Source organism: Amblyomma maculatum, chromosome 4, assembly GCF_055883805.1.
Source record: "Amblyomma maculatum isolate TAMU_Amacu chromosome 4, ASM5588380v1, whole genome shotgun sequence".
NCBI classification, from domain to species: Eukaryota; Metazoa; Arthropoda; class Arachnida; order Ixodida; family Ixodidae; genus Amblyomma; species Amblyomma maculatum.
In genome coordinates, this window is record NC_139347.1 from 203337478 (window position 1) to 203360106 (window position 22629).

The following is a 22629-nucleotide window of genomic DNA, read 5'->3' on the forward strand; positions in this document are numbered from 1 at the left end:
GTTCATACGTCACATCAGTGACTTGGCGCACCACCCGATAAGGACCTTTGCAGGGGGGCAGAAGTTTCTCCGAGAGACCAATGCGGCGTGCAGGAGACCACATAAGAACCAAGGACCCAGGGTCATAGGTTACGTGGCGATGTCGCCTATCGTAGGTAGACATCTGAGAAGTCTGAGAGGCGAAGAACCAAATACGAGCTACTTGGCGCGCTTCAGTGGCTTGCGCAATGGCGTCACGCGCGTAGGTAGTTATGGAGCGGCCACCAGGCGGAACCATAAGGTCCAAAGGTAAAGCGGGGTGCCTGCCAAAGAGAAGGAAGAAGAGTGAATAACTAGTCGTGTCGTGTTTAGAAGAGTTGTAAGCAAAGGTCATATATGGCAGCTCTAGGTCCCAGTCGTGGTGATCAGGTGATACATACATAGATAACATGTCTGTAAATGTGCGGTTGAAGCGCTCGGTAAGACCGTTGGTTTGGGGATGGTACGCGGTTGCGAGCGTATTTCGTAGAACGTGAACACAGGATGTCTTCAACAACTCGGGACCAAAAGTAGGGACCGTGGTCGGTGATTAATTGATGAGGAGCGCCGTGATGGAGAATGAAGCTGTGTAAAAGAAAGTCAGCGACATCCGTAGCGCAGCTCGTGGGTAAAGCTCGGGTGATGGCATAGCGTGTTGCATAATCGGTTGCCACTGCGATCCAGTTGTGACCCGACCGTGAAGTCGGGAAGGGGCCAAGAAGGTCAAGCCCAACACTATAAAATGGTTCCAAGGGCCCGTCAATAGGTTGGAGAAGGCCAGCTGGTGACCGTGATGGTTTTTTCCTCCACTGAAACGTGTCACAGGCTGCGATGTAGTGGCGGATGCTGCGGTATAGTCCCGGCCAAAAAAACGACGCCATACTCGGTCGTAAGTGCGAGACACATCGAGATGGCCAGCTGTGGGCAGGTCGTGGAATTCTTGAATAACAGAACAGCGGAGCTTTTTGGGAATCACCAACAGGAGGGGAGAACCATCATTATGAAAGTTATGGTGATAGAGGATACCATCCTGTACAACAAAAAGCTTGAGAGAAGAATCTGTTCTTCCAGATGCCAGGCGTTCAATGATGGCTCTTAAAGATGGGTCACTGCGCTGCTCGCCTGCTTTGTTGGCGAAATTAGAAAGGGTGAAGACACAGGGAATCGTCTCTGCGTCGCCGAGATCAGGAGGCTCTACAGGATCGCGAGACAAACAATCGGCATCTCGATAAAGGCGCCCCGACTTGTAAACGATGCTGTAGGAGTATTCTTGAAAGCTCAAAGCCCACCTGCCAACACGGCCGGAGGGATCTCTCAGAGATGACAACCAACAAGGCGCGTGGTGGTCAATGACAACTGAGAAAGGATGGCCGAATAAGTAAGGTCGGAATTTAGCGACAGCCCATACAAGGGCGAGACACTCGCGCTCAGTAATCGAATAATTGCCTTCCGCGCTGGAGAGAAGGCGGCTGGCATATGCAATGACGCGGTCGTTGGCATGTTGGCATTGAGCCAGCCCTGCACCGATCCCATGTCCGCAGGCGTCTGTTCGAACTTCAGTGGAAGCTGAGGGTTTCGAAATGAGCCAAGACAGGGGGAGACGTCACTAAGTTTATAAGCGTTGAAAACGTACCTTGCTTGTTAGGGCCTCATGTGAAAGCGGTGTCTGTTAAATAGGTCGGTGAGGGGACGAGAGATACGGGCAAATATTTGATAAAGCTGCGGAAGTAAGAGCAGAGGTCGCAAAGCTGCGCACATCCTTCGAAGGCTGGGGACGCGGAAAGTCTTTGACGGCTTGAATTTTCGCCGGATCAGGTAGTACTCCGGAGGCGTCAACCATGTGTCCAAGAATGGTGAGTTGGCTGCGGCCAAACTGTAATTTTGATGAATTGAGCTGAAGGCCGGCTGTACGGAATACACTGAGTATACTGGTAAGGCGTTCAAGGTGCGATGAAAAGGTCGACGAGAAAACGACGGCGTCGTCGAGGTAGCACAAGCAGGTTGTCCATTTAAATCCACGAAGAAGGGAGTCCATCATTCGTTCTAAGGTCGCCGGTGAATTCCAGAGACCAAACGGCATGACTTCAAAGTGGTACAAGCCGTCTGGTGTGACAAAGGCTGTTATTTAACGGTCCTGCTCGTCAACAGCAATCTCCATATACCCGGACTGTAAATCTCATTGAAGAAAAGTATATAGCTTCATGGGGGCAATCTAGGGCATCATCAATTCTAGGGAGATGGTACACATCCTTTTTAGTGATACTGTTGAGATGGCGATAATCGACGCAAAAGCGCCAGCTGCCGTCTTTCTTTTTAACCAGAACGACTGGGGACGCCCAAGGGCTAGTCGAGGGTTCGATGACGTCTTGAGCGAGCATCTCAACCTCCTTTTGTATTACTTGGTGTTCAGCACCGGATACGCGATAAGGACGGCGATCAATAGGAGCAGCGTCGCCGGTGTGTATGCGATGTTGCACAAGAGCAGTTCGAGACAATGGGCGCTGATCAAAATCAAAAATGTCTCTGAAAAACGCCAGCAGACGACAGAGTGTATGGGCTTGTGGAGGAGAAGGTCTGGAGCGATCATCTTGGCGTAGTCTTGGAGATTGGATACTTCAGATATAAAGAGCAGTCAGAGGAGGGCGGTAAACCGGTGGTCGCAGCAGAGAGATTACATTCATTTACAGTACACAAAGTGGCCAGCGAGATGCCTTGTGGGAGGGACTGGATTTGCAACGCAAAGTTCAGAAGAGGGAGGTATGTCTGGTTCGCGGTCACTGTGACGACTGTATGACCAAGGGAAATGGGTCGGGTTAGGGGAGCATCAAGGGTTGGGGTAACGATATACTGTCCATCGCGAGTTGAGGGCACAGAGCAAAACGTAACATAAGTTGCGGCTTCAGGTGGCAGGCGGACAAAGTCGACACTACAAAGGCGGTGCAGAACACGAGAGGGTGGGTTGAAAGGAGAGGACAGGTCAAGTTTAACGACACTGGTAGCACAGTCTATGATGGCTGCATGGTCAGAAAGAAAGTCGAGGCCAAGAATGATGTCGTGAAGACAATGCTGCAGAACTGTGAAGAGGACGGTAGTATGGCGGCCAGAAATCGTTACGCGGGCAGTGCACAAGCCAATAACCTTTGAAGTTGCTCCATCTGCAACACGCACAAGCTGTGTAGGGGCAGGGGTCAGCACTTTCTGCAAGCGAGAACGGAGTTCTGGGCTCATGACAGAAACTTGCGCGCCAGTATCAATGAGGGCTTGAACGGCTGTGCCATCCACAAACACGGTGAGCAAATTACGGTGTGCACGAAGAGCTAGACGAGGATTTGAGATCGTGATCCTTACTGCAGCGTCACCTCTAGACGCTACAGCGCCTAGTTGTCCGTCGGAGAGGGGCCATATGGACTGGTAGATGAAAAGCGACGGCGTTGGGGCGAACGGGACTGACAGCGGTGGGGTGAGGGTGATCGGTTAAGGCGTGAAGACTCGGTATCAGCGGCTGTGCTTGAAGGGTTGTGACGAGGTGGGAATGGAGATAGAGGTCATATGGTCATAGTATATAGAGGAGGGTGGCAGGCGCGGCTCTCTATGTGACTGGAACCAATGATTTCGGCAATAACGGGCGATATGGCCGACGCAGGAACAAGAAAAACAAATAGGTCGGTCATCAGATGTGCGCCATTCGTCAAGATTGCGTCGACGCTGGGCAATATAGGCAGGTCGGAGAGAATAAAGGATGCGAATGTCAGGGTTATAAGCAAGTCCGCCAGGATTAACTGTACGAACGTCGGTGTCATAAGGAGGCCGACCAGGATAAACTGAGCGAACGTCGGCGACAGTGGGCGGGATGACGGCAGCAACAGAGTTGAGTCGCAAGGTGGCAAGCTCTTAGCAGACAATGGCCTGAATTAGGGGAACGCCCGGGTGGCGACCGTCGGCCAATTGTGGCGGCAAGGTAGCGGGAGCTATGGCCTCGAATTCGCGGCGGACGATACGGGTTACATTTTCGGTCGAAGTTGGCTGGTGTTAGGAGGCAAATCTTGATACGAAGATGTCGGAGCAGTATTTGGAAGGATGGCAAATGAGTGGGCTATGCGACAACTTTTGGCGTCTTCAAAACAGCGGCATTCTTTGACGATGGCATCAACTGTGCTGCAATCTTTGTACACAAGCAGGTTGAGTGCATCGTCTGCGATGCCCTTCACGATATGAACAACTTTGGCGGACTCCGACTTGTTGTGATCTACTTTGTGGCAAATGGCGAGGACGTCCTTGATGTAGACCATGTATGACTCAGTAGCTGTCTGGAGACGGGTCTCGAGGGTTCGCTGTGCTGTAAGCTCTCTACCAAGGAGCTTTCCAAAGAGTTCGCGGAGCTTCTCGTTGCAAGTATCCCAACTGGTGAGCTGATCTTCATGAGTCTCGTACCAGGCGAGCTCACTGCCCTCGAGGTAAAACACAGCATTCGCTAGCATGAGGGTCAGGTCCCAGCGATTATAGGTGCTCACACGTTCGTACTTGCGTATCCATTCGTCCACGTCCGTAGTGCCGGTACCAGTGAAACTGCCAGAATCGCGCGGGTGGGTGAGGATGACCGAGGGTAAGGCCCCCGTTTGTATGGGACGGTGTCTTGAGGCCGCATTGGGCAGGAAAGCAGGCAGCCGCTGCGGAGTTCCGTCGTGCGGAGGCTAACGCCGGAATCAACGGCCACACCTCCACAAAGATGTTAGTGGAAACGCGATGTATTTACACTATGTTTAAAGCACACATAGAACTGGCACAGCAGCGAGAAGCAACACGGAACCAGTCCCACTTCTTCACCCCTTGGCCCTTCCGCGAGGCAAGAGGACACAGTTCGTCGTCGTCATCGCGTAGCAATATATATATATAATATATATATATATATATATATATATATATATATATATATATATATATATATATATATATATATATATATATATATATAGGGTTGCGCTGGTGAACACTCTGAAGGTTTGTATACAGACAACAAATACCCAAGCAAGTAGCATGGGGGCAGCGGCCGATGTAGCTCAGTTGGAAGAGCACCGGACGCGATATTCGGAGGTCATGGGTTCGGTTCCCACCATCGGCACTTTGTTTTTTCTTCTACTTTGTGTTTAATTATATCTCCCCAAAACAGATTACATTTGCAATTTCTGCGATTATGCAAGTAAACATAAAAAAATACATAAAGTACCACCCCCAACGCTTTCCTTGGCCTCGCCGACTGTTGGCGTCTTTCCTTCATATATATTTTGACACACCGCTGCCCATCTTCTAGTGCCACCAAGTGGCCGAATGTCTTGGCGCGTGGCTGAGCGTCATCCTCGTCTCGTTCGAGTTTCGCTTGTATAAAAAAAGAACCAGCTCGGCTGTTGTGTTGCTTGCTACGTGTGTTGGTGACATTTGGTGGATTGTGCAGGATAAGATCCCATGTACGTTGCCCCCGAAGACGTCAGTGACGCTGCTCATCACCGCGTGGACGCTACTCCTGTCCATAAAGCCAGCCGTTACCTCCGAGGCCTACAACCAGAGTTTGAATCACTGTCCATCCCGCTACGAACCATGACATCCACGACGGGCAGCCAGACAAGTCAGCATTCCAGCAACGCCCCACCGTACGTCCTTCTCGCACCTCGATCACCGCCATCATTCCATGGTGACCAGTTCGAGGATGTCGAAGACTGGTTGGCCACTTTTGACCGTGTGGCCGCATTCAACCAAGGGGACGACGAGCGGAAGCTAATGAATGTGTACTTCGCGCTGCAAGACTCGGAGAAGACGTGGTTTGAGAACCACGAGACGTCCTTTGTCAACTGGGCCGTCTTTCGCCGTGAGTTGCTCACAACGTTCAGCTCGAGTACACGCAAAAGAACGCAGAGATAGCAATCCGTTCGAGGTCTCAGCAGTCAAATGAGAGCGTGGCCATGTTTGTCGAGGACATGACGCGACCTTTCAATCGGGCCGACACTACCATGCCCGAGGCAACGAAAGTACGGCACCTCATGCGCGTGGTGAAGGAACAGTTGTTCGCTGGCCTCATTCGTGACCCTCCAAGAACTGTCGCAGATTTCGCGAAAGAAGCTACGAGCATGGAACGTTCACTGCAGGAACGCTGTACCCAATACGGCCATCAGGCAAGCGTAGCGGCCACACCCTACTGCGCGTCCGTGCCAGCAGCTAGGGACGAGGCATTGCGGGAGCTTGTGAGGAGCATCGTTCGCGAAGAACTGCAGAACCTCCACTTGAATGCACCACCTGCAGTGAATTATTCTACCGGAGACGTCGTTCGTGATAAAAATCGGCGAGCAGTGCAGCCACCACCAGCACCACAATCAGAGCTATGCATTATGACGTATAGTGATGTCCTACGTCGACCTGCCCCTGAGCCATATTCATTCCGCCCCGTTGCCGGACCACCGCCTCGCTGCCTGCGTCCCGTCGAGCAGCAACAAGATCTGCGCCCCGTCGAGCCACAGCAAGACCAGCGTCCCGCCATCAGCAAGGCGCACTTGTGGCGCACACCCAACAGACGGCCGCTCTGTTATCACTGCGGCGAGCCTGGCCACATTCTACGCAATTGCCCATACCGGAGAATGGCTTAAGAGGATTCCCACCGAACGCGCCTCGACCTCGCTATGGCGAAAGATCACAGGAGATTGAGGAGTTCCTGGCTGCTAACGACATGCACGCGATGTCACCGGAACGGCCGTCGCGATCGTCATCCCCGAGCCGTTGTGCTCCACCCAGTCGATACTCCTCCTCTGGGCAATTCAGAGACACGTCCCCCCGGAGGTGAGGCCGCCGGCTGCGGCGGCCTCACCTCCGGGGGTGAGGCCGCCGCAGTCTCTCAGATTAAACAGCCTCCACCCGACGATTTGACGCAACGGCCCGAGCGGCGACGACCCGATCCGACGAACTTACCGGCGTGCTGCGAACGCATTGTTTCCGGGGAAATTTTTGTAACTGCCGACAGTTGGGATGTGACCGCACTTGTGGATATCGGCGCCGATTTTTCCGTCATGAGCAGCCAGCTAGCAACGACACTCCGTAAGGTTCTGACGCCTTGGTCTGGGCCAATGATGCGCACTGCCGGTGGCCATGTCATGACGCCGATTGGCATGTGCACTTGCCGCATAGAGATCTGCGGTCTTACTTTCACTGGCACCTTTGCCGCATTAAAAGACTGCTGTAAAGATTTGATTCTAGGCATGCATTTTCTGCAAGAGTATGGTGCTGTTATAGACCTTCGAGAGCAGCTCACAGGATCGTTTTCAACCAAGCGAGCCGTTGATAGCAACACGGACTTCCGGAAAACGATGTTGCGCGTCTCTGACGACCACATAACAATCCCTCCGAGAGCGAGCAAGTTCGTCACAGTCAAATGTGATCACAGCACCGACACGCGTGGCATTGCCGAAGCTAACATGTCACTGCTTCTCACTCAACAAGTTTGTGTAGCTCGGGGCCTTGTCGAACTTGTCCGTGGGTAAGCCTAAGTGTTAGTGAATAACTTCACGTGTGAACCCCAACATTTGACGGCGAACACGACGGTCGCTTATTTTGAAGAACTTGGAGAATGGACAGGCCAGTACGCTTTATCCAACACGTCAGACCTCGACAATGCGACGTCTACAGCCATTCAGACCGATTTGAACCCACACCTCTTGCCCAGTCAGAAACGCTGCATAGAGAATCTTATCAGTTCGTTCCGCGATTGTTTTGCATCAACCTCCAAGGTCCGACAGACGCCACTAACGAAGCACCGAATTATAGTTGCCGACGACCAACGTCCACTATGCCAGCGTCCTTACCGGGTGTCTTCAAAAGAACGTGACGCCATCCGCCGCCAAGTAACAGAAATGCTCCAGGACGACGTTATCCAGCCGTCGACGAGCCCGTGGGCTTCGCCTGTTGTCCTTGTCGCGAAGAAGGATGGAACCTTAAGGTTCTGCGTTGATTATAGACGCCTCAACAACGTCACGAAAAAGGATGTGTACCCCCTGCCGCGCATAGACGACTCCCTCGATCGCCTTCGCCATGCCACTTACTTTTCGTCACTTGACCTCCGCAGTGGATATTTGCAAATAGAGGTTGACGAGCGAGACCGTGAGAATACCGCTTTTATTACGCCGGACGGTTTATATGAGTTTAAAGTGCTTCCGTTTGGCCTGTGCTCGGCCCCTGCCACATTTCAACGAATGATGGACACCGTACTCTCTGGCCTGAAGTGGCAGTCATGCCTGGTATATCTCGACGACGTTGTAATTTTCTCGAACACGTTCGACGAGCACCTGAAAAGTTTGCGCGCTGTTTTCGAGGCCATCCGATCTGCTGGTCTCTCTCTAAAACCCGAAAAATGCCACTTCGCTTTTAATGAGCTGAAACTTCTCGGCCACATTGTCAGCTCTCGAAGTGTTAGCCCAGACCCAGAAAAGACGGCCGCCGTCGCTTCATTCCCCAAACCAGAAGATAAACGAAGCTTGCGTCGATTTCTCGGCCTCTGCGCGTACTATCGTCGCTTTGTTCACAATTTCTCCAAGATCGCTGAGCCTCTGACCCGCCTGACAAAAGACGCCGAACCGTTCGTTTGGGGCCCCGACCAGGAACAAGCCTTCACGGAACTCAAGTCCCGTCTACAATGTACACCTATACTTGGCCACTTCGACGAAGAGGCTGACACGGAACAGCACACGGATGCCAGTAAAATTGGCCTCGGTGCGGTCCTTGTTCAGTGGCAGGGTGGTGCAGAACGCGTCATTGCTTACGCCAGTCGCACTTTGTCCCGTTCTGAAGATAACTATTCAACTACGGAAAAGGAGTGCCTCGCTGTTGTGTGGGCAGTCATGAAATTTCGTCCGTACTTGTACGGTCGTCCGTTTCGTGTCGTGAGCGACCATCACTCACTGTTTTGGCTGGCAAACCTGAAAGATCCATCGGGTCAGCTTGCTCGATGGAGCCTTCGGTTGCAAGAATTTCACGTTACTATCGTGCACAAGTCCGGCAAGAAACATAGTGATGCTGACTGTCTGTCCCGCGCCCCTATTCCCTACCACACGGACGGCTGCGACGACAATACCGCTTTCCTCGGTGTTATCACGTCGTCCACGTTAGCGCGAAAGCAGCGGGCCGATTCTGAACCTTTGCCCCTCATCGAATACCTCGAAGGAACCGGGTCTTCTCCTCCTCAGCTCTTCAGGCGCGGACTGTCGTCATTTTGCTTGCGCGATGGTGTGCTCTACAAGAAGAACTACAGTCCAACAGAAACTGTTTATCTGCTAGTAGTACCCACCACGCTTCATGACGAAGTTCTTCGTGCGTGCCACGACGACCTTTCTTCCGGCCATCTCGGTTTTTCTCGCACATTGGCACGGATACGCCGAAAGTACTACTGGCCCAAGCTAGCTGCTGTGCACCGCAACGTCCGTACCTGCCGTGAGTGCCAGCGGCGGAAGACACCACCCATTAAACCAGCTGGCCTCCTGCAGCCTATCGATCCCCCGAAATTCCCATTTCAACAGGTAGGCATGGACTTACTGGGCCCATTCGCGAAGTCCTCAATGGGTAACAGGTATAGAGCGGTTGCCACTGACTACCTCAGCCGCTACTGTGAGACCAAGGCCATTCCCCGTGGTACCGCAGAGGAAGTTGCGCATTTCTTCATTCATAACATTGTACTCCGTCATGGCGCCCCAACAGTCGTCTTAACTGACAGGGGAACCTCGTTTACGTCGGCACTCACGAGCGAGGCCCTTCGACTCAGTGGCACCACCCACGGCAAGACAACAGCCTATAATCCCAAACTAATGGGCTGACTGAGCGGCTTAACAAGACAATAGCCGACATGATTTCTATGTATGTAGACGACGATCATGGGAACTGGGACCGAATTCTGCCGTACATCACGTTCGCATACGACACTGCGCTTCAGGAAACCACACGCTTCACTCCATTTCATTTGGTCCATGTACGCGAACCTTTGACGATGCTGGATGCCATGCTTCTTCCGGATTCTGCTCCCTCCACTGTCGTGGGGGCTGACCAATTTATTCGTGACGCAGAAGCCGCACGCCAACTTGCCCGACAGCGAATTCGGCACCGCAAGTACACGACGCCCAGCGCTAGAACCTGCGACACCGAGAGGTGACATACGCACCCGGCGATCAAGTCTGGGTTTGGAGCCCAATACGGTTGCGAGGACGCTCTGAAAAGCTTCTGCGCCGTTACTTTGGACCCTACGAGGTGCTCCGTCGCCTCATCGCGGTGAACTACGAGGTGTTACCACAAGGCACTGTCTGCTCGTCTCGGCATCCGAAGTCTGAAGTAGTTCAGTCGCCAGAATGAAGCCTTATTACAATCGTTAAACAATTTTAGGGTCCAAACCAGAGCCAGAGACTCCCGTATAACTTGCCCCGCTTTTCTATTGTTCCCTTACGTTTGCGGCTGGGGGTCGATGCCTCTTGGAAGGGGGGCAATGACACACCGCTGCCCATCTTCTAGTACCACCAAGTGGCCGAATGTCTTGGCGCGTGGCTGAGCGTCATCCTCGTCTCGCTCGAGTTTCGCTTCATTAAAAAAAGGGCCAGCTCGGCTGTTGTGCTGCTTGCTACGTGTGTTGGTGACAGTATGTATATATATATATATATATATATATATATATATATATATATATATATATATATATATATATATATATATATATATATATTGTCACGAAGACAGGGATTTATGGGTACCGGCAACAGGGGCGGGGACACACAGTCAAGAGAGAGGTTCCCGAGAAACGGTAGCACGAAGACACAAGCTCGAGTCCACAGGGGTTAACTAGCCGAAGCGCGCGAGAGTCTCCAACTTCTTTGTCGTTCAAGCGGTACCTCGAACCGTCAGGTGGCATTATTCCCCCCCCTCGAAAAAAAAAAAACCGCAAGCTCACACAAAAAAAAAACTGCTCCGGATGGCAAATATGACTTTCAGCGGGTAAAATACGGCTTCATGCGAAGCACATGCACCAGGTCAGACGAGCACTGACGACTAGAACTCGGTACAGTTCCGTCTGGAATAACCTCGTACGTAACTTCTGAGAGGCGACGCAACACTTTGTAGGGTCCGAAGTAACGACTGAGAAGTTTTTCTGACAGGCCTGGGCGCCGGACAGGTGTCCACACCCAGACTTTGTCACCAGGCTGGAACACGACATAGCGATGGCGGTCGTTATATCGGCGTGCATCTGTTGCTTGCTGTTTTGTTATGTGATTACGGGCGAGTTGGCGAGCTTCCTCAGCGTAGTTGGTGAATTCTTCTGCGTCAGCGGTAAGCAGCTGGTCGTCAGCCGCACAAGGCAGCATAGCGTCGAGCATGGTCTGTACATCGCGTCCGTATACTAGGCGAAACGGAGTGAATCGAGTTGTTTCTTGGACGGCCGTGTTATATGCAAATGTGACATAAGGCAATATCTCGTCCCATTTTTTATGCCGGACATCGACATACATGGCGAGCATGTCCGCTATTGTTTTGTTTAGTCGCTCAGTAAGGCCATTAGACTGAGGATGGTAAGCAGTAGTCTTTCGGTGATGTGTCTGGCATAGTTGGAAAACTTCTTCAAGAAGACGCGCTGTAAATGCCTTGCCACGATCAGTAATGACGTATGAAGGGGCGCCATGGCGGAGGACAATCTGCGTCATGAAAAATTGTGCCACTTCGGAGGATGTTGCACGTGGCACCGCCATAGTTTCCGCGTAACGTGTCAGATAATCCGTAGCCACGATATTCCACTTATTGCCAGCTGACGATAGAGGAAAAGGGCCAAGAAAGTCCACACCAATTTGGTCGAATGGTACTAGCGGTGGGGGAATAGGCTGCAGGAAACCCGCTGGCTTCAATGGCGGTGTCTTGCGTCGCTGGCACTCGCGGCAGCCTCTGACATATCGATGAACAGTGGCGGTAAGTTTGGGCCAGTAGTAGGCCTGGCGCACTCTGGTAAGAGTGCGTGCAAAGCCCAAGTGTCCAGCGGTGGGTTCATCATGGCAAGCATGAAGGATTTCATCGCGGAGATCTGCAGGGATGACTAGAAGATAGGCTCGGTCCCTGTTGCCGGCGCTTTTCTTGTAGAGGATTCCGTCGCGCGTACAGAAGGATGACAAGTTCTTAGCAAACAGTCGAGATACTGTAGAATCGAAACCCTCCAGATGATCGATCACAGTTTTGAGGTCTGGGTCAGCCCGTTGCCGGGCCTTTAAATCAGAGGAACTGATAATGCCAAGAAAATGGGCGTCTTCATCCGTACTGTCATGGGCCAACTCCACGGGTGATCGAGACAGTGTGTCAGCATCTTCATGTTTACGTCCGGATTTATAAACGATAGAGTAATCAAACTCCTGCATACGAAGGCTCCACCTTGCAAGACGTCCTGATGGATCTCGAAGACTAGCTAGCCAACACAAAGCATGATGGTCTGTCACAACTTTAAATTTACGGCCGTAGAGGTAAGGTCGGAATTTCATTGTGGCCCAAACGACGGCGAGACACTCCTTTTCAGAAGTTGAATAGTTTGATTCTGCCCGAGAAAGGGTGCGGCTGGCATAAGCGATCACTTTTTCCTCGCCTTGCTGGTGCTGGACCAGAACAGCACCCAGACCGACATTGTTGGCGTCGGTGTGAATTTCGGTGGCAGCGTCCTCATCGAAGTGTGCAAGAACGGGAGGGTTGTGCAGCCGTTGGCGCAGCTCGGTGAATGCCTCCTGCTGCTCGGAAGACCAGACATACGGGACGTCATCACGTGTCAGGCGCGTCAAAGGTTCTGCAATCTTGGCAAAATCGGCAATGAAACGGCGATAGTACGCGCACAGGCCCAAGAAACGTCGGACTGCTTTCTTCGTGGTAGGGATGGGAAAATTGGCTACAGCGGCTGTTTTATCAGGGTCAGGCCGGACGCCGTCAGCGCTAACCACATGACCGAGAAATTTTAGCAGCTGATATCCAAAGTGACATTTTTCCGGTTTGAGTGTCAAATCGGCTGAGCGAAGAGCGTCCAATACCGTTCGCAGCCGCTTAAGATGTTGGTCAAACGTTTCTGAAAACACGACGACGTCGTCCAAATAAACCAAACAGGTTTGCCATTTAAGACCAGCAAGTACGGTGTCCATCATTCTCTGGAACGTCGCTGGCGCTGAACACAGACCGAAAGGCAATACTTTAAATTCATATAAGCCATCGGGTGTCACAAAGGCAGTCTTTTCCCGATCGCGCTCATCCACTTCTATCTGCCAATAACCACTTTTTAAATCAATTGAGGAAAAGAACTTGGCGTTGCGAAGTCGATCGAGTGAATCGTCGATATAGGGCAACGGATATACATCTTTTTTTGTGATGTCATTCAGTTTCCTGTAATCAACGCAAAAACGCGGCGTGCCATCCTTCTTCTTAACCAACACGACGGGCGACGACCACGGACTTTTAGACGGCTGAATAACATCATCATTAAGCATTTCCTGGACTTATGTCCGAATTGCCTCACGTTCTTTGGCCGGAATACGGTACGGCTGCTGTCGAATAGGCCGGGCATCGTCAGACGTTATGATGCGATGCTTGGCGATAGAAGTTTGCCGGACTTTCGATGATGAGGCAAAGCACGGGGCGTACTCCAGCAGTAAGGCACGCAGGGCGCGTTGTTGACAGAAAGAAGGGTCACTGCTAACATTGATGCGGTCTAGAACACTGGGAGTATCAATAACGTCAAACGCAAAACATTCAGAAACTTCCTTTAACAGTTCGCCGAAAGCGATGGCAGTAGAGCGATAGAGGTGGCGAGATTCATTCGTGAAGTTCGTGACGAGAAGCTCAGAGTGACCATTATTGAGAATAATTAAGCTTCGAGCTGCACAGATGCCATGAGAAAATAAAAGAGAACGGTTGCTTTCAGCTATTATCGGCCCGTCACGAAGCCCGTCGCACACAACACTCACAAACACGCTGGAGCGGGGAGGCACTGAAACACACTCGGCTGAAACCCGTAGGGCGCACGTACGTTGGCCATCGGTGGGGCTGGCAGCCGCTTTCTCCGTTGAGAACGAGACCGTTCGCTGTCGGAGATCGATGATGGCGCCATATTCTCGCAGGAAATCCACACCGAGAATCAAATCACGAGAACATTCCCGAAGAACGACGCAGCTGACAACGAACGTTGACGTACGAATCTGGATTCTAGCAGTGCACTGTCCAATAGGAGTAATTACATGCCCCCCAGACGTGCGTATTTGCGTGCTACACCATGGTGTCATAACCTTCCTAAGGGTCGCTGCCAGTTTCCCACTCAAAATCGAAAAGTCTGCTCCGGTATCCACTAAAGCGCTGACATTATGACCATCGATGCACACAGGGATGTCCAGCGAGAGCCGGTCTCGTGAACCAAATGCTGTCGTTTCTGCTCCAAAATCCATATCTGTTCTCATTGAGGGACTTCTTTGTGCTGACATTTAGCGGCCCCGCCCCCGGAGGTCGCTCTACTCAGTTTTCCCGGTGGGGGCTTGGCGAGCGACCAGGCGGTGCTCGCGGGAAGTTACCAGTTGTTGAAGCGGTTTGCCGACGTGGGGATGGAGACCTGGATTGTCGGCGCGCCATCCGGAGGCTCTCTTGTGCGAGGTTGTCTCCAATGTCACGAGGTAGTTGTCCGAACGTGCGTCTAGGTGCGTTGGTGTAAAAACCCTCCGGTCCGAGTTCCCGATAAGGGCACCACCGGAAAATGTGACCAGGTTCCCCACAGTGGTAGCAAAGGCGGCGGCTCCGAGGGGCCTGCCAGACGTCCGTTCGTCGAAAGTTTGATCGCGGTGGCCGCACGTACCGCGTAGGCTGCTGTACAGGAATGTATTGCATTGGCTGCTGGACGGGCATGCACTGGGTTGGTGGTAACGTAGACAACGGAGCTTGGACGGGAACTGGGCGTCGGAGAATGTCAGCGTAAGTCGGACGAGAATAATCAGGAACAGGGGTATTTTGAGCTTCAGCAACATGCAGAGATGGCTGTGTGACTTGCTGAATCTCTTCGCGGATCATATGTGCGAGAGAATCGCCCCTGGGTTGGAACGTGCCACAAACCTTCTGCAGTTCCTCGCGTACAATCGCACGAATAAGATCTCGGAGCTGTTCAGTATTTCTTACAGCAGCTGTAAGAGGCTCGGCAGCAGTCGTAGCGAGGATTGGGCTGTCGTAGACTGCCGAGCGGCGCTGGTGTAGGATCTTTTCCATGGTGACCGCCTCTGTTAAAAATGAGGTAACTGTAGTTGGTGGGCTACGTACAAGACCAGCAAAAAGCTGTTCTTTAACCCCATGCATGAGGTGGCGCAGCTTTCTCTCTTCAGACATGTTGGGATCCGCACGTCGAAATAGTTTCGTCATGTCCTCAACATACATCATGACGGACTCGTTTGACATCTGTTTTCGAGATTGTAGAGCACGTTCTGCTCGTTCGCGCTTATCCAGGCTGATATACGCCTCTACGATAAGACGGCGGAACTGAGGCCATGATGTTATTGTGCCTTCTCGGTACTCATACCATGTCAAAGCATGGTCTTCCAGGCAGAAAGTGGCGTTCCGTAGCTTTAAGTTGTCGTCCCACTGATTAAAGGATGCGACTCGTTCGAACTGAGTTAGCCAATCCTCAACGTCTTCATGCGCAGTGCCACATGGAACGATTTCGGCACTCGGGGGTTTTGAACGTAAACAGGAGTACCTTGCATGACTGTCGTAGTGCTTTGCGTGGCTGGCCGGAGGCTCGTTGTTGAAGTGGACTCCAAGGGCCCGTGTTCGGGAGGAAGGCCCAGGTTCCTCCGGCTGACGCGATGAACTGGCGTGTCCACAGGCAAAAGCTCGGTGTCGTTGGTTCGCGGAGGGGTGTGCGACATTGAGAGGACAATTACCCAGCACCTCCACCAAAACTGTCACGAAGACAGGGATTTATGGGTACCGGCAACAGGGGCAGGTACACACAGTCAAGAGAGAGGTTCCCGAGAAACGGTAGCACGAAGACACAAGCTCAAGAGTCCACAGGGGTTAACTAGCCGAAGCGCGCGAGAGTCTCCAACTTCTTTGTCGTTCAAGCGCTACCTCGAACCGTCAGGTGGCAATATATATGTATATATATATATATATATATATATATATATATATATATATATATATATATATATATATATATATATATATATGTATATATATATATATATATATATATATATATATATATATATATATATATATATATATATATATATATATATATATATATATATATATATATACACTGAATCTTGTATTTATGGATTTGGTCCGATGGCTAACACTGCCACTACTTTGAAAACACTGCAGGGCAAAACCATAAACCGCAAGTCCTAGTTTCATCGCGACAGATGGAACCCAGAGAACAGCGATTGGCTTCGAGATAGAGCAGAGTCGCCACCTAGCCTCATAGTGGCGAACCCTAGCCAGTATGGATGCGTGTTCGCGTCGCGTTCCAGCCCGCAGGGATTTACGTGCGCGCGTGCGGTGTGTACGAGAGTGTTTTTTGTTTGCTTCGCGGTTCCTGTACGCTTTAGCTTACTTATTTGCATCTTGCAAAAGAAGTTTGAACAGGCTATTACCCCACGCTCATTTAAGAAAAAATGTACTTGTCCATATCGAGCATGTGACGGTGGAAAGGACATATCACCAGTCGCAGTTTCGGCGTTTGAGATTCTTTGACAAGCGGTGTCTCAAACGCAGCGTTGAGACACCGCTTGCCAAAGAACCTCAAGCGCCGAAACTGCGACTGGTGATATGCTGCTGCCGTCAATACAAATTAATGCAAACGCTCAAAAATTGTATATTCTTGTTTCTGTTAGGAATACCGCAATTGCTTTAACATGCGACCACATGCAGACTGCTGCATAGTAAAATCAAGTTTGACTTTTGATATCCACGATAAAGTTGTCTGAGTACTTTGTTTATTTATTTATGATATTTATTTTGTTGCTGTCAAACATCTGTCACGGCGCCTTAGGGCGCTCGACTGCTGATTTCGAGAACTAGGGGTTCAATCCCGGCCATTTCTTTCATTTCTTCTTTTGTTATTTTGTTGAAAGATTCTGCGCATCCGTAAAAGTGCTAATGAGCACATTTCGCATTAGAAAAGTGTTCGAACGTTTGAGAAACAAATCTTCGCAGCACCTTTTATACTAAATATTACATAATACACATAGATTAGTGTACACTGGTAGCCCATAAGAATCATTAGAGCCCCTTTTTCTCTTTGCTGTCTTTCGAGCAAACTGGTTGTTTCTGATAAGGGGAGTAAAATAGCTTCATACGGGCTTTATCATCGGTGTTTAGTTCGTGAATAAATACGTATTTCATCTAGTCTCATGACAAGATGAACTCCATTTCTTTCAGGATAGTTTTATATCCGGAACCTGTTTTTGAAGTAATGAAAGAACCACCCCAAGTCACTGCTCAACAATAATTACAGTGATAAAGAAATCATCCTTCAAAATTGCTTGCCTGAACATAACAGTGGCCGCAGGTTTTTCGATGTCTTCGCAGCTACTGATTCGTAGCTTGCACTTTAACGTTAATAAAAAATTAATCTCTGATAGTCCTAAATTTTTCATGTGTGTAAAATTTGCCACATGGCGAAGTTCATTGTCATTGAAAAAAAAATAAGACTACTAATTTGCCATTTATAAACATCACATACGTCAGAAATCTCTTATACTTTCCTCGGTTTCTAGAAATCATTCAAGGCCCGTTTACACTAGGCCGATCTACGTCGGCCGACCATCGTCGGACGCGTTTTTTGCGTGGTCGTCGTGCTTGTCACACGGCGCCGACGCCGACAGCGCGCCGATGGCCAACCGACGGGGATGCTGGTCGGCCGACGCTGAGAGTGAAGCGATCGGGCTGCCATCGGACGATTTCCTAGTCACACTACGAAGACGCGATACCTCACTGCCTGAGCCGACCAATGGCAGTCGCTGCCTTCCTCTCGCCTCGCGCACCGCCACGTCTTTCGTCTGCTGCAGACCCCTGGGCTACTGATTTCGATACCTGCTTCTCGCTTTTTACCACTTGTTCACCAAATAGCGCACGCATTCGCTAAATGAATACTTCATGATAATAGTAAACGCTTCGTCATTTCTCGTGTGAGTGAGAAATTTTATCGGGAATGCGCCGATGACGACGAGTGCATGCCATCGCTGCTGCAGTTTACATCTGTGTGCATACACACACGCTGCTGGTTTTCATGGTAAAACAACCGCTTTCCGGGCTCTACTTTACTCGGGTATTTTCTTTTCTCGCGCTGCGGCTGCACATTACGCATTTACGCAATGCGATAACTCCGCAAGAGCTGCCGATGAGGCGATATACCACATGAGAAATGTTCGGGATTTGGTTGTTGACATCGCACGAGAGCGGGGCTCCCTGTTAAATTTATTTGCTTTCTTCGATGCCATCAATGCTCGATTCTGATTCCTTTTAACCGAAAGTATGCTCGGCAATGATTTGCATGAATTAAAACGGTGTTATTTGTGTCCCACGAGTGTCGCCGACTACTACCAACCGCCCTCAACATTGCTCGGCGGACCGGGTTACGCTGGCGCTCACCGCTTTCTGTACCGGCGTCCCGTGATAAAAGCAAACGTCGGTCTTATGTCACTATAACAAAACCTACCTCGATGACCGTTTGCGTTCGTTAAAACGTGATAATTTGCTCCGCACGATCGTCAAAATCCCATACACGATTCTTACGGGCTCGCTAGGCCTACTCGCCTTCGACGGGGCCTGCGTAGGCTCATGTTCAACGAAAAAAGCATACCCGCGAGTGTCGAATTGTGATAATATGAACCGCCATCCTTCCTTGTCTATATTTTAGCCTATATATGACACGGAAGCGCAGCCACGCACAATACGTCGTTCATCGGTATTTCCTTTTCGCTTGCTCGACGATCTGCCGAGGACTGATCGGGCGACCGTCGGCCGATGTGTTTCGTCGGCGTCGCTGGTCTGGGAACGTGTCACACTACGACGACGCGCGGTCGTTGGTCGCGCTGGCGTCGTTGTCGGCCTAGTGGGACTGACCGGTGTATCAACGACAGGATCGGCCGACCGGCCCGCCGACCACCGACGTCGGCGTCGCATCGGCGTCGCGTCGGCCTAGTGTAAACGGGCCTTTAGAGTCATTTCAGAGTGCAACACCAGATTATCTGCCGCAAGAAGCATCCGCCTTGTTGTGAGCTCGGCAAACTCAATTCACTTACAGCTCTACACGTGAGCAGTCAGCTTTCCTGTGCAGCGAGGTTTCCTGTACAGTGTCGGCGTAATCTCATTTTTTGAGAATACTTGTGCCTGGTTGTCTAGCCAGAATTGATGTCCACTCAAGTACAATATAATGAACCCGGCTGCATTGATTCAATCTAAAGTACTGCAGGTCACAGCACTAACCTCTACCTCCGCGGGCTTGACTCTAAATTTGCCTTTCTCACTCATATAAGACATATGTAAGACTTATAAGGCTATTGAAAAGCCGATATGTTATGTTCAGGCCCAAATATCAGGCATGTGAGCGCCGTACAACGTAAAAAGCCTGCAAAGCGATGCCAGTAAATCTAAAAGAGGTCTGGTTGCTTGACTTGTTTTCCTAAAATCCACGCATATTTTTTTCTTTTTTTTTTCTGCATTTTCTTTCTCTGCTTTCTGCAATATTAGAACACTCTAAAGAGTAAATCGCTAATGCGTTGCATGGGACACGTTTTCCTCGCCAACAAACCCGCCGTAAAATCGGAAACAATCATACGCGGCGTGTGTTTCTTTGAGCGTCGCCGGCTGCCGATCTCCACTATCGGAGCAACGGTGACGCCACCTCTAGGTCGATCTCGCGGCGAATAGCAATAGAGATCCACATATACGATAAATATATATGGAGTTCTCTCTAGTACCTCAGCGGCAGTGTCCTGTGGTCAAGAGTGCGTTAACAGGCGTCCATGCGAACAGGTGTCTCAAAAATAGATCTTTATTTTTAAAAACGTAATGCTACAATCTAGGGAACCTAAACGAAACCTACATGAGTCTGCTTCATCACTGAGACCTGTCTCCAAACGAGTCGTTGGGGCCGTGTCTACAAAGAGAATCATCTAACATTGTCAAAAATTCCAGCAAGGTTAAGGAAGGATGTCTACACTGCACCCTTCTCACTGAAAACATTTTCTTGTGCTTCATTAGATCATGCAACCAACTGTAACCAGCTAAATGTAACATAGGTCCCAGGTAAATGTAACCAAGGGTGAGGACGGAAGCGTGTGTTGCACAATATCATCCGCCCATATCCAGGCCCATGTCTGACGCGGCCCCGTAAGCCCAGGCCATAGGGTGGCTGGTGCGGTATCGCAGCATTGGTGATCCCGCACCCGAGAGCCATTTTCAGAACCAGAGGGAGTTTAGAGCTGGCCGGTTTAAAAGAGGTGGTCCGCCTGGTTCCATTAACTTGTCCCGCGCAAGCTACAGCCGTTTTTTTCGATGACGAATGGATTGACTTATCATTGCTCAATGGAAGGGGTTGCGTCCTCCTGTAACCAAGCAGAGTGCAACTTTTGGCGATGAAGTTTTAAGGAACAAGACCGGGATTCGGTGCTACCATTACAGGCAAAGCAGCAGACAGCCAGAGAGTCAGGTTCGCGCAGTTAGGTTTTCAAAGCTTCCGGCGAATTTTCTGCTAGTTGTAAATGTGTCCAGATAGCGCTTCACTCATTATTTACCACCTTTGCCATGCAGGTTGAGAGGGCATTTAGCAAGAGCGTGCCGCAAGCGCTGAGACTACTGAAAGACGTGACATCCGGGATGCTGTCCTTGAAGGCCAACGAGTGGGTGGAAGCGGTTAACGACGCCCATCACATAAAGGAACTCAAGCTTAAGCCCTCGCATACGGTGGTCGACACTGATATGGCCTCCGTCTACGAGGCCTCCAATTTCCTGGTGGGCGAGGGCGTCAATGCCACAGCCTTCTACATGGCCACGAACATCGAAACTGACTTGATCTACCTCGTCTACAGCAAGCTGGCATGTCTTCGTCTATTTTTTAGGTTTTTCAGTGACAGCTGCATCGGCACACATAACGGGAATTCGTTAATTTTGCGGCTTCTGTAAATTATGTTTGCGGAAAACCTGTACACCTCACTGATTTAAACAAATAAGAATTCCTAGGCCGAATCGGAGCTTCGTGTGGGACTTCATAGCGTAATGAATCCAAGCTCTCACCTTTCGATAGTTGTCGCCTCCGCGCTGTAAGAAAACCGACCAACGCGGAAAAAAATGAAATCCTGGAGCAGATCGTATTTTGGTTCCATCGAAAAATGTGACGCAATGTCTTGATGCACAAATAACGTTCATTTTAGCAGCAAAATGGTAGCTTCCCCACCGTATGCTCAACACATGTACTTGCTGGTTGTAGAGAACGCTAGCTGCCTTCTTCTATCACCAGTGGAGTATAAGGCTTTCACTTTAACAACACAAGCAAGTCGGGGCGTGCCAATAAACTGGCTGATTATGCCTGCTTCACCGCATGACGGTGACGAGACGGACAAAACAATTCCGCGATTCCGGTGGTCACCCTCGAGCACACGACACATTCACAACTCAGTAGGCGGTTCTGCATAACAGCTGTGCATATTCCATAGCGCGTCTTGCTGGGTGGAGGACGCATGCCGAACCTGATCTTTATAATCACCAGTAGCAAGGCACCCTAGCCTGAGGTTTTCTTTGGGACTCATGTTGAATGTGAAAAAATAATTCCATATATCCGGGTTTATTTATCGGTTCAGATAGCTAAACGTACAGCGATAAAAGTAAAGAATGAGAATGCGCGATAGAAAAAATCGTCGCTTAAATATAACAGACGAGACTTATGCTCAAGCTATCAATTAATATGCTGCCTGCGTTGAAGCAGCACTGGTGCCAGCCAAGCATAGAAAACAGCGTTGCATGATGATTTGGTGGTTATGACGATAATTCGAGTGCGTAAATTAAAGACATGTGCGGTAAATTTAAGGGATCAAAGTAAACCGAGATTTCCATTCTCCAACCAATTTTCTTCCGGATCTTGAAGGAAGCGCGGACCGCACAAGAGGAGCAACAGATTGCGACTATATAATCGTAGGCTTCGATGATGAATACAACACCGCCACCCTGGTAATACTGAGCTAGTGCACATTGTTTCGGACTTACATGGCTGCCGCGTTTCGTGAATGGCGGTAATCGAAAAGCGCCGTTGGTTTTCGGCGACGGACAGTTTTTGACTTCATGGAAGTCGTATTGCTTTTTGAACAATAGAGAGCTAGACATAAGGCGAACCGGTTTATACCGCATAATGGCATGGCACTGTCACTACCTACATTCCTTGGATGTGGTAGTCAGGATTTGATCTATTGCTCTGTTTGTCTCAAACAGAAATGCCTATTAGATATAAATACACGCAGAAATGAAACTCCCTCCTTCTCGGGCTGCTCTGAAATGCACACTATGCTGGCACAACTACTTCTTGTCTTGGCTAGTCAGACGCGTAAACCA